Genomic DNA, 14,383 nt, shown 5'->3' on the forward strand with positions numbered 1-14,383 from the left:
AAAATGTGTTAACTTATTCAGTAATAAAATAAGTGGCGTGTTTGTCTCATGTCTGTGCCGATAACAATTACTGAATGTTGAAGACGTCTCTGAATGATAATACGAAACGAGTTGTACTTTATTCATACATAACATAAAAATTACGCATTATCTTTCATCAATAAGCGCAGGAACGTGTTTTTTTTTTTTTTTTATGTGAGCAGTCATAAAACCTGCTTCTTCACGTTTTCAAAGAAAAACGGTTTTCTATTTAACTATGCTAATATGATGATTAAAACATCTCACAAAGTAGCTTAGTGCCACACGGAAATGATGTCCTTGAATGTGCGCCACAATGAACAATACCAAGATTTCCTTCAAACTAAACTCGAGGAAAGTTAAGTCCTTAAAGAAAGAAGAGTCAGTATGAGAGGGTGTGAAGATGAACTATGCAAATATTATGATTACAAAAATCCCAAAAACGTTACACAAATCTCATACGGAAATTGTCTTTAAATTAACGTACAGTGCAAGGGGCAATCTTAAGTGATTAAAAAAAGAAAGCCGATGTGAGCGAGTGTGAATAGGATGATTACAAACATGGCAGTCACCTAAATCCCACTCGAAAATTATGTCTTTGAATATACAGAATAATGGGTAATATTAGGACTCCCTTCTCCAGACTAAACCGGAAGGAAGTTAAGGGGGGTCAAAGAACTGGAAGGAAACTGAGTGATTAAAGGAAGGGCGAGTCAATGAGAATGTGAAAGAGAACAGAAGGTCGAGACGCTTCATCACCAGGCGTCTTCGATTACCTCGCCGCTGTCTTAATTATCATGCCCCTCAAGGTTACGAGAGAGAGAGAGAGAGAGAGAGAGAGAGAGAGAGAGAGAGAGAGAGAGAGAGAGAGAGAGAGAGAGAATGTATTAACACACACACACACACACACACACAGACACACACTAGCCTCCAAACATACTTACACACTACCTGTTCAATGCCCCTCCTCTCTCTCTCTCTCTCTCTCTCTCTCTCTCTCTCTCTCTCTCTCTCTCTCTCTCTCTCTCTCTCTCTCTCTCTCTCTAACTCAAACTTCTTCCGGAATAAAAAGACGAGAGAGAGAGAGAGAGAGAGAGAGAGAGAGAGAGAGAGAGAGAGAGAGAGAGAGAGAGAGAGAGAGAGAGAGAGAAAGAAAGTTATTATTGTCGTCTAAGCCTAAAGTGGAACAGTGGAAGGCTTTGAGACGTAATTACTGTGCGCGGGTCTGTGTGTGGCTTTCATATCTTCCGTTGACATTCCACCCACCACCTCCTGGGTCTGGGTCTCTCCCGCAGCGGCAGCGGCGGGGACGGCGGCAGTAGCGAAGGCCACGCGATTAAACTTGCCTCAACCTTTCCCCATCCACCAGCAACCTTAAATCTCTCTCTCTCTCTCTCTCTCTCTCTCTCTCTCTCTCTCTCTCTCTCTCTCTCTCTCTCCTCTCTCTCTCTCTCTCTCTTGGAACAGTGCCGGAAATCAGTACTTTCTCTCAAGTATTTAGTATACAATTCTCTACCTTCCCCGCATTAATTCAGCTCGCTAATGTATACTCGTATGTTAACGTTCTTAATTTGTACTAAAAGGTAGCAGGAATTTACGATTTCTGAACCTTTGTACCTTCTGGAATGATTCACTTGTTTCGTTTTACTGTACTGGGGTTTGTTTCTGCCAGCTGTATTCTAGTTATATTCTTACGTAGGAGAGGAGAGAGAAAAATTATGTAATTGTTAGTGGATATGGACGTCTGATTTTTTTTTTTATTTTTTTTTCTATTCGTCCACCTGTTTCAATGAGCTGTATTATTATTTTTTTTTTTTTTTTTACGCAGGGAAAAGAAAAGAAGAAATGAGTTATGAATAGATGCAAGTTACACATATTTTTTTTTAAGTGTTTTCTTTTATTTTATTCTTTGTATTTGTGTTTTATTTACATTCACTTGTTTTGCGGCTTTGTTGTTTAATTCTTATTATTGTCAAGTCGGAAAACAAAAGAATAGAGAAATTATCACTAGTGGATAGAAGTCTAACTTGTGTGCTTTTTCTTACTTATTATCCGTTGTTTTTGTTTTTTTCGTTTACATTTTTCTTGTTTTAATACGTCTTGGTTTACCTTAAGAAATGCCTGTACGTGGAAAAGGAAAGGAGAGATGAATAATCAGTAGACAGAAGCTTATTTTATTTTTTTTTCTCCTTTACTTGTTTCTTTTATTTATATTATAGCAACGAAGATAAAGAGACAGCTGCATTACTTCATGACAACAGAGAATAAATTACTACATAGTAAAGTCATGCGCATGGAAGGATGAGAGAAAACGGAATGTAAGCGTTTTATATATATTAGGGGACACTACATTAATTCTCTCTCTCTCTCTCTCTCTCTCTCTCTCTCTCATCTCTCTCTCTCTCTCTCTCTCTCTCTCTCTCTCTCTCTCTCTCTCTCTCTCTCTCTCTCTCTCTCTCTCTCTGTATCTATCTATCTATATATTTATCTACACTTTTCTTCTGTATTGTTCTTTTCTTATTTTTTTATTGCTTTCAACTTCCTTTATTCTTCACAACACGCACGAAACATCCTCAGCTCCACCTGCGTCGCTTCCTTTTCGGTGTCTTGCCCCAGTGACGTCACAAGGAGGCGGTGTGACGGAAGAAAATGAGAGGCGAGTAGTCAACAGGTCGATGGAGGTTACCTGGAAGACAAGCAGCGAGGGAGAGCACAAGGATGAGGGTGCTGTCTTCCTCTTCCTCCTCCTCCTCCCTTCCTCCTCCACCGCCACGTGTAGGGCTGGTGGCTTCTTGCTGCTTCTCTTGCGGCTTTGTGTTGTGTTCTTGAGTTTCGCTTATTTTCTTCTTCTTCTTCTCCTCCCTCCTCCTCCTCCTACTTCTCTTCCTTCTCCGGCTCCTTCTCGTCCTCTTCCTCCTCCTCCTCCTCCTCCTCCTCCTCCTCCTCCTCCTTTCTTAGGGTTGGGGTTCCTTTTAACTGCCTTCCTCCTCCTCCTGATCCTCCTGTTTTGTAGCATGTTTGTTACCTTTTATTTATTTTTTTTTTCTTCTTCTTCTTCCTCATTGGTTTATTCTCCATAGTCTCTCCTTCCCCTTTTTTTTTTTCGCAAGCCTCTGTGCCTTGAATCAGTAATCGCCCCTCTCATTGTTATCACTATCATCATTATAGTCCACATCATCATCGTCATCATTATCGCCACCGCCAGTGCCATCGCCATCATTATCATCGTCATTCCTTCAACATTATTCCTCCAGCACAAAATAAACATCTCCTTCACCCTCCTTATCGATTTTACCTTCCCCATCCTCCCACTCCTCTTCTTCCTCCTCCTCCTCATCCTCCTCCTCCTCCTCCTCCTCCTCCTCCTCCTCCTCCTCCTCCTCCTCCACCTCCTTCGCCCTGGTCCTTTCTTCCTTTCCTTCTATTCCTTTCCTTCTTTCCTTCCTTCCTTCCTTCCTTCCTTCCTACCTTCTTCCTCCCTCCCTTCCTTCCTTCCTTCCTTCCTTCCTTCCACTTTCTTTTACCATTATCTTGGTTTCCAGGTATCTTGCTCTTTTACCACCAATACCACATAACTACTACCACTAATACCACCACTACCACCACCACCACCCGCGCCGCCGCCGCTGCCACCGCCACCCTTACCGTCTCCGCCGCCGCCGCCGCCGCTGCCGCCGCCGCCCCCCCCTTCGCCGCCGCCGCCGCCGCCGCCCTCGGCACAGCCCCGCCATCTCAACGAATATCAAATGGAAATTGAATTCTTGCCTTTGTTGCAACGAGTGGAGCAGAAACTTTTGGGTTATTGGTTAAATTTTGTTGCGCACGAGAGGAATGGAAATGGGTTTTGGAAATGGATTTTGAAATTTCGGGGCGGAGACGAAGCAGGAAGCAGTGCGAAGGAGGAATGAAAGGAGGGAGACGAGGGAGAGTCGGATGAAAGAAGGGAGGCGAGGCAGGCTAAGAAAATAAACCACACATTGAAGGGAACAAGAGGACGAGAACATGTTTTTCTTTCTCTTTCTCTTTCTCTTGTTGTTAGTTGGATGTATACGAAAGGCAGTGCTCTTCTTTTTCTTCTTCTTTTCCTACTGCCTCCTCATACTCTTCCTCCTCCTCCCCCCTTTCTTATTGCATCTCCTCTTCTATTTTCATTCCTTCTCTATTTTTCTTCCTTCTCTCCTCTACTACTACTACTACTACTACTACTACTACTACTACTACCGTTGATTATGATTGTGATGATGGTGGTGATGATGCTTTTCCTAGTGTATTATTAGCTGAATCGCAATCATCATAAGCAAAAAAAAAAAAAGAGTAAAGGAAGCGTTGTAATAGCAATACATAAAACAAAAAATAAAGAAGAAATACATTAGAATATAAAAAAAATAAAATAACACGTTTCCTCCACCACCATCACTACCACCAGACAAGGTTCCAGATTTGCCTAACGACTAGAGAAGGAGGAGGAGGAGGAGGAGGAGGAGGAGGAGGAGAAGAGAAAGATGATTAAGAGAAAGAAAACGAAGCAAGAGAAAAATTGAAAAGTGGAAGGAAGCGAAGGAGGAGGAAGAGGAGGAGGAGGATGGGGAAGAGGCTGAGGAGACGGAAGAAGAAGAGGAGGAGGAGGAGGAGGAGGAGGACGAGGAGGAGAAAGAAGAAGAAGAAGAAGAAGTTTACAGGGAAAAGAGAAAAAAGAATAGAGGAGAATGATTAAAAGAAAGAAAACGAGGCAAAAGAAAGGGAGTGAGGAGGAAGAGGCTGAGGAGACGGAAGAGGAGGAGGAGGAGGAGGAGGAGGAGGAGGAGGAGGAGGAGGAGATCAAAGGGCCGTGGCAGCGTTAATCGGAGGTTCGGCAAGTCACGTCCCTCCCTTGAGTAATTCCATTCTCCCCCGCGACCTCCAGAAAATTGTTTGTGGACGGATGAAAGGTCGTATTCTTATCAGCATTCGGCCGCCCTACCGTCCGGCCCAGCGTGGGGCAGAGACGGGAGCACAGACGGGAGGTTCCTGTACTGTGTTCTACTGTGTCCCCTCTCACTCACTCACTCATTCATTCATTGACTCGCTGGCCACATCCTTCCTTGCCATCTCTTCATTCTTTGGCGGAACTTGGTGTCTGGTTCATTATCTTACTCATCTAGGCAGTCCTTTTGTCCGTTTTCTTTCTTTCTTTTTTTTTTTTTTTAGTTAATTCCTCTCTTATTCGTATTCATTCATTTTGTTCCTTCCTTGTGATCTCTTCCTTCTTTGATGGAACTTGGTGTCTGGTTCAGTTTCTTATTTATCTAGGCAGTCCGTTTTTTTTTTTCTTTCCAGTTAATTCCTCTTTCATTCACATTGATTAATTTTCTCTCTCATTCACTCCCTTTATTGTCTTGCGTTTCTTTATTTTTTTCCTGGAGTCTACTGTCTGATTCACTTATTCATCCACTTAATCATTCATTTAGTCAGTTAGTTTACTAGTCAGTCACTCACTCACTCACTGCCTTGCGTTCCTTTATTTTTTTTTTTTCCTGGACTATGCTGACTGACTTACTCATTCACCCCTTTAGTCAACTTCTCATTCATTTCCTTGTATACGGCCTTACTACTCACTAACTCACTCACTCACTCACTCACTTCACTCACTCATCCATTCATAAGCTCAGACTCTCACTGGATCTCCCTCTTTTGCAAGTCACATAGTACATATTTACTGACTCAAAGGAACACATTCATAGTTACATTTACAATTCAACACACCCTTAAGTGCTCTCTTTCTCTTGGCTTCCTTTAGCTCCTCCCCGTGATGTGTGCATCAACCAATGGCAATAACACTAACTCCATTCCCCTTATATATAACCCTCTATTTACTCAAGTGAAGATAGTGCACGTAGTCTCAGAAATAGGAATAAAGGATGATAAAAATGTACCGCTTCGTAAAAAGAAAATATTTGAAGATTTCCCAAGAGGCAGATTCAATTTAGGTTCTCAGCGCGGTGTATGTGTGTATGTACGTACGTATGCTGTAGTCTGCCGCCTGCCGCACCAAGTCTGAGTGGAGGGAAAAAGGAAGACTGAGGAGCAAGGCTGAGGGTTTCAGTCACGGAATAGAGGTGATGCTCAAAAGTTGGTACGGATCGTGCGTTGGCGTTGGCAGTACATTTTATTTATTTATTTATTTTTTTTTTTTTTATTCAGTGCACTGTAGACACAAGTGGTTTTCAACTCTTCATTGCCAAAGCCAAGTAGTGTTATTATATCAGCAACTAAAGATGAAAAGTGTAAGTGCACATGCAGTTTTTTGTACAAGGATTTCTTTATTTAATGTACTTTATTACACATGTGGTCTTCAAGTTCCTCTTATTTCTAAAGCCAAGGAGTATATTCCTTTACGGCCAAATTTAGTAAATGGAATTCTTTATTCATTATACAGTATTTTATTACACTAATGGTTTCTAAGTTTTTTTTTTTTTTCAGTGCTAAAGCCAAGGAGTATAGTCATTAGTGTTATCGTAAGAACAATGCTCACTGTTAATAAAGGAAAGTTTCAAAAGTGTAATTACATAGACTGTTTCAGTTTCAAACACTGACAAATGACTGAGCAAGTCATCCAGAAATCTAGACTGAATAATGAAAAACTTGTTTTATGAAAAATGGATAACTAATACAATTTCACAACAGTAAAAAGACATGATCAAATATCCAAGTTCAAAACAGTGTCATCTATTTTCTTATTGCCTACTACTTGAACTGTTTCAGAAGAGCATCAAGACACATCGGAGAATAGAATGTCCTCTCTCTGTTGTCTTATCTCCTACTTATTTTAGGGAACGGGACTGTGGATGAACTTGGGCTGTCCTCGTCACTTTACATGTCGCTGAATATAAACATGTGAAACTCTCCTGAGAAAAGATTATCCTGTTTAGATAGACTTCACTCGCCCTGCCCTCCCAACGCCCTGACCCGCCCTGCCTTACTAAACCCTGCTCCTCATCTGTGGCCTGCAGTATACCTCTGCCTTCCGTACCCTGCATCTCCTCTCCCCGCCCTGCTTTTACTTGTCTTGGGTATGTCAATAGACTTTCACCGCCAGTATAGAGGAACCGGCTGCCGCTGACAGAGGCCTGCGGTGACTCTGTACATCAAAGAATCCAATAGCTTTCATTCCTTGGCTCTTCAAGACTGATGCTTGGAACGATGCATTAATGTTGTGTGTGTGTGTGTGTGTGTGTGTGTGTGTGTGTGTGTGTGTGTGTGTGTGTGTGTGTGATCATTATCATTAGTATATTTCTAAAACATTTGTTTCTGATTTTTCCTTCTTTTATAAACCGATTATCTATGGAGGTAAAAACGGAAACAAATGTACTTTCCTACATAATAATACTTACTTGAGGCTCTTTTGAATATTTACCATTGACTTATAAAGCGAATCTGTGCAACAGGACGAATATTACTACATGTATAATGCAGTATAGTTTCAATCGATAAAAAAAAAAAAAATATTCCCATAAAACTATAATATTACTAGATGGTGTCTCCCAACCAATGTAAGATCCATTCACAAATACTGAATAATCTGAATTTATCCTTCTAATAAATTACAACATCAAGTTTCAAGACACTTCATAATGTAACCTCGGACTTGCATTCAGACTTTTCGAAGGAACTGGAACCTAAGTGGACATTTTTCGTTGCCCTTGCACGGATTCTCTCTTGCATAGAAAAAAAAAAAAAAAAAAAAAGAAAAGAAAAAAATAAAAAATAAAAAAAAATAGAAAAAATGAAGTCCGTCCAAAACATCAAGTTGTTTACATGTTAATCGACGCAGACAGTATCAATTGAAAACAACAAAACAATTTACCGCTATGTTAACCCTTTGACTGCCACTTGGTACACCTTTCCCTAATTACCAATCACTCTGAGACATTTGTGCTTGTTCTGCAGCCACATCCAACCTTTGAACTGGGAAGAAATTGCAAAATGTATCCTTTCTCATCGCTAACTTTCTTATAGATGCTTATAAAGACGTCACGCGTTGCTTCTGTTGATGCTAATTGTTTCGCGTCGCAGTAGAAGGGTTAATATTTACCAGAAGCTTCACCTGAATCTCTGTACCTCAACGTAGCGACAATAACATTCACTACGCGTTTGGAGACTCGGCTAACTTCACGGCAACACGTACTGGAGATCTACATACGCAGGGAGAATGTACGTGTAGGTAAGGTTACGAACACACAGACACACTGACACACCCCTGGCAACATTCTGAGCGCTCCCGTCACGTGTACCAATCTACGTGTTTTCGTTGCCGAGTCGGACCTAATCAGCTGGTAATGTTTTCCTCCAACTCGTGCAAACTCTCGCCTGTTTATCTCATTCTCTCGGTCACCAGTTAGATGCAGCGCCCTTCAAGCAGTCACCAGTCAGCAAATGTTCCTCAGACAGTCACCACTCAAATGTAATATACTTCAGATTGTCACCAGTCAAATATAATACCCTTAAATGGTCACTAGTATTGCCCCTTAAGTGGTCACCAGCCAGGAATTATTACAACACCTCTCAGACAGTCACTAGTCATATGAAACGCTCCTCACATAGTCACCAGTCCGATACAATATCCTTCAGATGACCACCAGTCAGATACAATACACTAAAATGGCCAGCAATTTATCCCTTTGACCCTTCTAGCAGTCACCAGTCATATGCTCCTCAAACGGTCACCAGTCAGACACAGTGCCCTCAAATAGTCACAGAGTACAGAAAATCCTTGCCAAACTACCATGAAAACACACCAACTACTTCCTCTTACAGCCTGTCTAGTTTACGTGATCCCATCGCTCAATAACTCAATTGACTCTGCCACCAGTACCAAGTCAAGACACTCCACTGACTGACTGGCCGGCCGAGAGTGTAACAGAGGAACAAGACAGCATTGATTCCCCGAGACCGTGGCCTTGTGACGTAACAACTTGAGTCAAGTACACGGCACACCACCCTGTCTGTCTATCTCTCCCCCATCCGAGGCGAGGCGGTGCACTCAGACACACCGCCGCACCCAACCTTTCTTTTCTCCCCCTTATCGATTCCCCTCGTTGTCGGGAGAGTAGAGGAGAGAGGAGGAGGGGAGGGAGCATCACTCAGAAGACAAGGAAAGGTGATGAGGTAGCGGGGTGGGAGGAGAGGGCGAGGAAGCAAGTAAAAGGAGAGGAAACAAAGGGGGAAAGAAGTGAAGGCATTAGAGCAGCTTCTTTCCTCTCTGGTGGCATCACAGGGACCCGAGTTACCTATTTACTGGATAAGAAACGGTTTACTTACCCTGGAGGAGGAGGAAGAGGAGGAGGAGGAGGAAAGGGAAGCGTGTGAGGGGAAAGAGGAATCACAGCGTCCTCCCATATCAATTTAAGGAGCTACTTAGCTAATGGAGAAGTGACTCTTGACTTGGCATGGTGATTAGTTTAGAGTGGTTGTGGTAGTGGTAGTGCCTGTAGTAGTAGTAGTAGTAGTAGTAGTAGTAGTAGTAGTTGTAATAGTAGTAGTAGTAGTAATAGTAGCCTTCGTCTCCATTATCCTATGTCTATTATCTGCTCTTCCTTTATGTTCCTTAGTGTGGCAGTGGTAGCAGTAGTGGCAGTCTTCTCTTGTCTGGTTACTGTAAACTTAACACGAACGTTATCACTCCTGCTCAGACAGATTTGTCAACCTTGAATAGTCGCAGCAATTAGTTTCCTCACACACACACACACACACACACACACACCACACACACACACACACTACAACAGTAATAAAAAAAATGTATGTATATATATACAAAAAGAAAAAAATGTCTTCACCACGAAATAAAATGTAAAAAAACACAGGCAACGTAGAAAAATCAGTGTTACTCGGCCGCCAGCACCATCTAGCGGCGGCTGGGACAAACTCTCTCACTCTCTCCCTCGCTACACAAAAAGAAGGGAGACAAATAAAATTACTGCCAGACCCGTACGACGACAAACCCTACAGCACTCAGATACGGATACTATGTGAACCCCACGCCTTTACCGGAAGGATTGAAGGATCGGGAGAATGAGAGTGGAGAGGCAAAGTGAAAAAGGTTAAGGAGGCGATGAGAAAGAGGAAAGGGAAGAGGTGGGAAAAGAGAGGGATGAGAGCAAGTCTTTGGTAATATTTGCGCTCTCTCTCTCTCTCTCTCTCTCTCTCTCTCTCTCTCTCTCTCTCTCTCTCTCTCTCTCTCTCTCTCTCTCTCTCTCTCTCTTGTGAATATGAGATTCATAGGTAGCGCATAGGATAACAAGGTCCTCCTCCTCCTCCTCCTCCTCCTCCTCCTCCTCCTCCTCCTCCTCCTCCTCCTCCTCCTCCTAGTCACCATGTTTTCCTCCCACGTCCTCTTCCACTCCTTTTACCTTACTTATACTTTATCCATTATCATATTTTTCCTCCTACTCCAACTCCTATTCCTCAACAATGTCATCGTCATTTCTTCATTGTTACAAATTCGTCCAATTAAAATGGCTTCTTCTGTTTATCGCTATTTCCTTTTGTTCCCCACCTCTCTCTCTCTCTCTCTCTCTCTCTCTCTCTCTCTCTCTCTCTCTCTCTCTCTCTCTCTCTCTCTCTCTCTCTCTCTCTCTCTCTCTCTCTCTCTCTCTCACTCTCTCTCTCTCATTTCCTCGCTTCAAAACTTTCGGAATATATAATTATACATACATTTTTAACTATATTCCTAACTCTGATTTTACGTGCCTCTGCTCCTCACGAGTTTACACTTTGTTGTTATTTTGTTAATTCGTGTTATTTCACATACTAACGTTCATTATTCATCTATACGGCATACTTTTATTTTTGTTTTTGTCTTTTGTGTGCGTAGATGTATATGAATTAATCTACTCTTTTGTTTATATATATATATATATATATATATATATATATATATATATATATATATATATATATATATATATATATATATATATATATATATATATATATATATATATATATATAATTTTTTTTTTTTTTTTTTTTTTTTTTTTTTTTTTTTTTTTTGCACGTTCATATACTTAATTATTAGTAACACCACATCAGTTAACAGTTACTAATGGTAATGATGCTTTTGCTAATACTGATACTAATGCTGCTACTTATACGAGTTACAAATAGGAGATAAAGACAGACTGTGAAAGAAGAACAGCTAGGGGAAAAAGGCGGTAAAAGAAAAAGATAAGAGAAAACAAAGTAACCATGCAAAGAAAGAAGAAGCCAAAAAAAAAAACATGTAAAACAATGATATGTATAAGGAAAAAAATGAAAAAAAATAGACGGCAACTGTGAAGAGAGAAAATAGATATAAAAAACCGGTAAGAGAGAGAGAGAGAGAGAGAGAGAGAGAGAGAGAGAGAGAGAGAGAGAGAGAGAGAGAGAGAGAGAGAGAGAGAGGGCCGGGGGAGAGAGGCAAGAAACTTCTCCATATTAGTCATAGCGAAGATATTAAAGAGGGAGGAGGTCCTTCTGTTGATTACTTCCTCCAAACCTTCTACCTGACAAGTGTGTGTGTGTGTGTGTGTGTGTGTGTGTGTGTGTGTGTGTGTGTGTGTGTGTGTGTGTGTGTGTGTGTGTGTGGAAGAGATAGATGAAGGGAATAGCAACCTGTACTTTGAGAAATATTACATTCTACCATTTTTTTTCGTACCACAACAACAACAACAACAACAACAACTACTACTACTACTACTACTACTACTACTGTTAATAATAATAATAATAATAATAATAATAATAATAATAATAATAATTATAACCCCGTGTAATGTTCACTTTTATCTCTTCTCATTGCAATACAATTCTATCATTAGTATATAAATAACATCTTCAGATGATGAAATGTAAGGCTTAACACACACAAACACACACACACAGACATATATACACACACACACACACACACACACACACACATTAGGTACACACATTAGGTACACACACATTAGGTACACATTAAACACCCAAACTCTGGTAGGTACAGGGTACGAGAAAGATTTAGGAGTTATAGTTAGCTCTGAACTCCGTCTAGGGAAACAATGCATAGAAGCCAGAAACAAGGCAAATAGGGTACTAGGATTCATTTTTAGGAGTGTTAAAAGTAGAAGGCCGGAAGTAATATTAAAGTTATACTTGGCGCTGGTCAGACCTCATCTAGACTACGCTGTGCAGTTCTGGTCCCCACATTACAGGAAAGATATAGGTCTATTAGAATCAGTACAGAGGAGAATGACTAAAAGGATCCAGGGGATGAGGAGTATTCCTTACGAAGCGAGGTTGAAGCGGTTAAATTTACATTCTCTAGAGAGACGTAGGTTAAGAGGGGACCTGATAGAAGTCTTTAAGTGGTATAGGGGTTATAACAAGGGAGATGTAAGCAAAATTCTTAGGATCAGCAACCAAGGTAGAACAAGAAATAACGGGTTCAAGCTTGAAAAATTTAGGTTTAGGAAGGAGATAGGAAAAAATTGGTTCTCAAATAGAGTGGTAGATGAGTGGAACGGACTCAGTAATCATGTAGTTAGTGCCAGGACACTAGAGAGCTTTAAGAGAAGATTAGACAAGTTTATGGATGGGGATAACAGATGGAAATAGGTAGGAGTGTTTCATACAGGGACTGCCACGTGTAAGCCTGGTCGCTTCTTGCAGCTTCCCTTATTTCTTATGTTCTTATGTTCTTATGTTCACACACACACACACATCCTCACAGACACGGTAAGCGTCTTCATCAGGTAGAAATTAGATATGCGAAAGTTTAGCTCTTGAGTTGTGTGAGTTTGGCGGAGCAGCGCTGCGGGGCGAAAACAGACACCTGGCAGGACGACCTACCTGTGGAAATACTTACGTGTGTGTGTGGGGGGGGGCGGGGGTATTATGCTAGACTTTTTTTTCTTTTTTTGCGTTTGTGTTGTCATTACACGTGTTTATCTGCTGTGTTCATCCTGTTCTGTTTACCAGTTCTATGTTATATGCATATGGGTGTGGGACTATGCTAGCCAGTGTTGCTGTTATTCTTGTCTTTTGATGCTGCTAGTAATTATTGTGCTCATCTGTTGTGTTTAGCTTTTCTATTCATTTTGTTGTGCTTACCTGCTGTGTTTATCTGTTATATACTGTCCTTCCCTGCTGCGTTTACCTGTTATTCTTACCTGTTGTTATACTCACCTGCCGTGCTGCCCTAATATACTTACTTACATATAGTGTTTAACTGCTGTGTTTACCTGTTGCACTCTCCTGTACTGGAATGATCCTGAATTTAATGATGTTTTAAGCTAAATGACATGTTAACTGATACATAAACATGCTTCGTAAATATTTATGTTCACTCAGGAAATTACAAACAACCCACTAAAGGTCACATTGTTATCATTATTATCTAGAAGTTACTTTTTAATCTATACCTTGAATACAACATTCTTGAAAAGGTTGACTTTATTTCCCTTTATTTGTTTTTCTCTGTATAACCTGAGTTCCTTAAAGAAATATATTGTGTGGATCAGATGTAAAATTAATTGTCTCTTGGTTATTTTTCTTTCTTCATCATTCTCTTTTTTTTTTCCTTGTTCTTCCGTTTCCTGCTTCTTATCTGATATCCTAATAATAGCTTTTAAATTCTGAATTTTTCTTAAACATCTGACATTTATAATTCAAGCACACACTAATTTAAAAATCAACAAATACCATGCAATATTTCCTGTTTCCCGCTTCCTACTTCTTATTTGATATTTCGTAAATAAATAAATCCTTTCAAATGGTGGAATTTTTCGAAACAAGTAACCTTTTTTGATCCAAACACTCACACATTTAATAACCAACAAACATTACACAACATATCGGACATATCTAATAACCCCCATCTTCTCCCTCTAGGTATGCCTTCTGAGTGACAAGCGGAAGACATCAAACGAGCACCAACACCTGACAAAACCACCCGGATATGAGACAGAGGCAAGAACATGGACGGCAAGAAGAGTCAGAGGCAGTATCTGGGTCAGTAAACTCTCTCCGCAGACTCATTGATAAGCTGTAGATAATTAAACGCCGTGGAGTAAGGAGTAAGCGTGGGGGAGGTGGGTGGGTGGGTTGCTGTGTTGGACGCGTCATTCTTATGCTGAGTGGCGCGAGGGAGGGAAACGAGAGCCGCCTTAAAGGGTGTGTGTTCAGTGCCTTACTTCGTTGTCACTGAGGGGCGACTGTATTCGTCGTCTCCTCCTCCTCACTGAATCTCTGTGGTTATAAGCGGTGGTGGTGGTGGTGGTGGTGGTATTGTTCATGATGGAAGAATAGTTTTTTTTTTTTTTTTTTTAATGGTGAGAAAATAATTATGGATTTCTATGGTAAT

General features: G+C 40.9%; 1 protein-coding gene across 1 annotated transcript in view; it reads left to right on the forward strand.

The window, feature by feature from the left end:
- The window catches only part of LOC135099821 (dehydrogenase/reductase SDR family member 6-like), a 158,395-nt gene that overhangs the window by 42,314 nt on the left and 101,698 nt on the right, over window positions 1–14,383 (forward strand). The window contains exon 2 of the mRNA XM_064002386.1: window positions 13,912–14,031. The gene's annotated coding sequence lies outside the window, so the exon portion shown is untranslated. The remainder of the gene's footprint in view (window positions 1–13,911; window positions 14,032–14,383) is intronic.

This window comes from Scylla paramamosain, chromosome 1 (assembly GCF_035594125.1).
Source record: "Scylla paramamosain isolate STU-SP2022 chromosome 1, ASM3559412v1, whole genome shotgun sequence".
In the NCBI taxonomy this organism is placed as follows: Eukaryota; Metazoa; Arthropoda; class Malacostraca; order Decapoda; family Portunidae; genus Scylla; species Scylla paramamosain.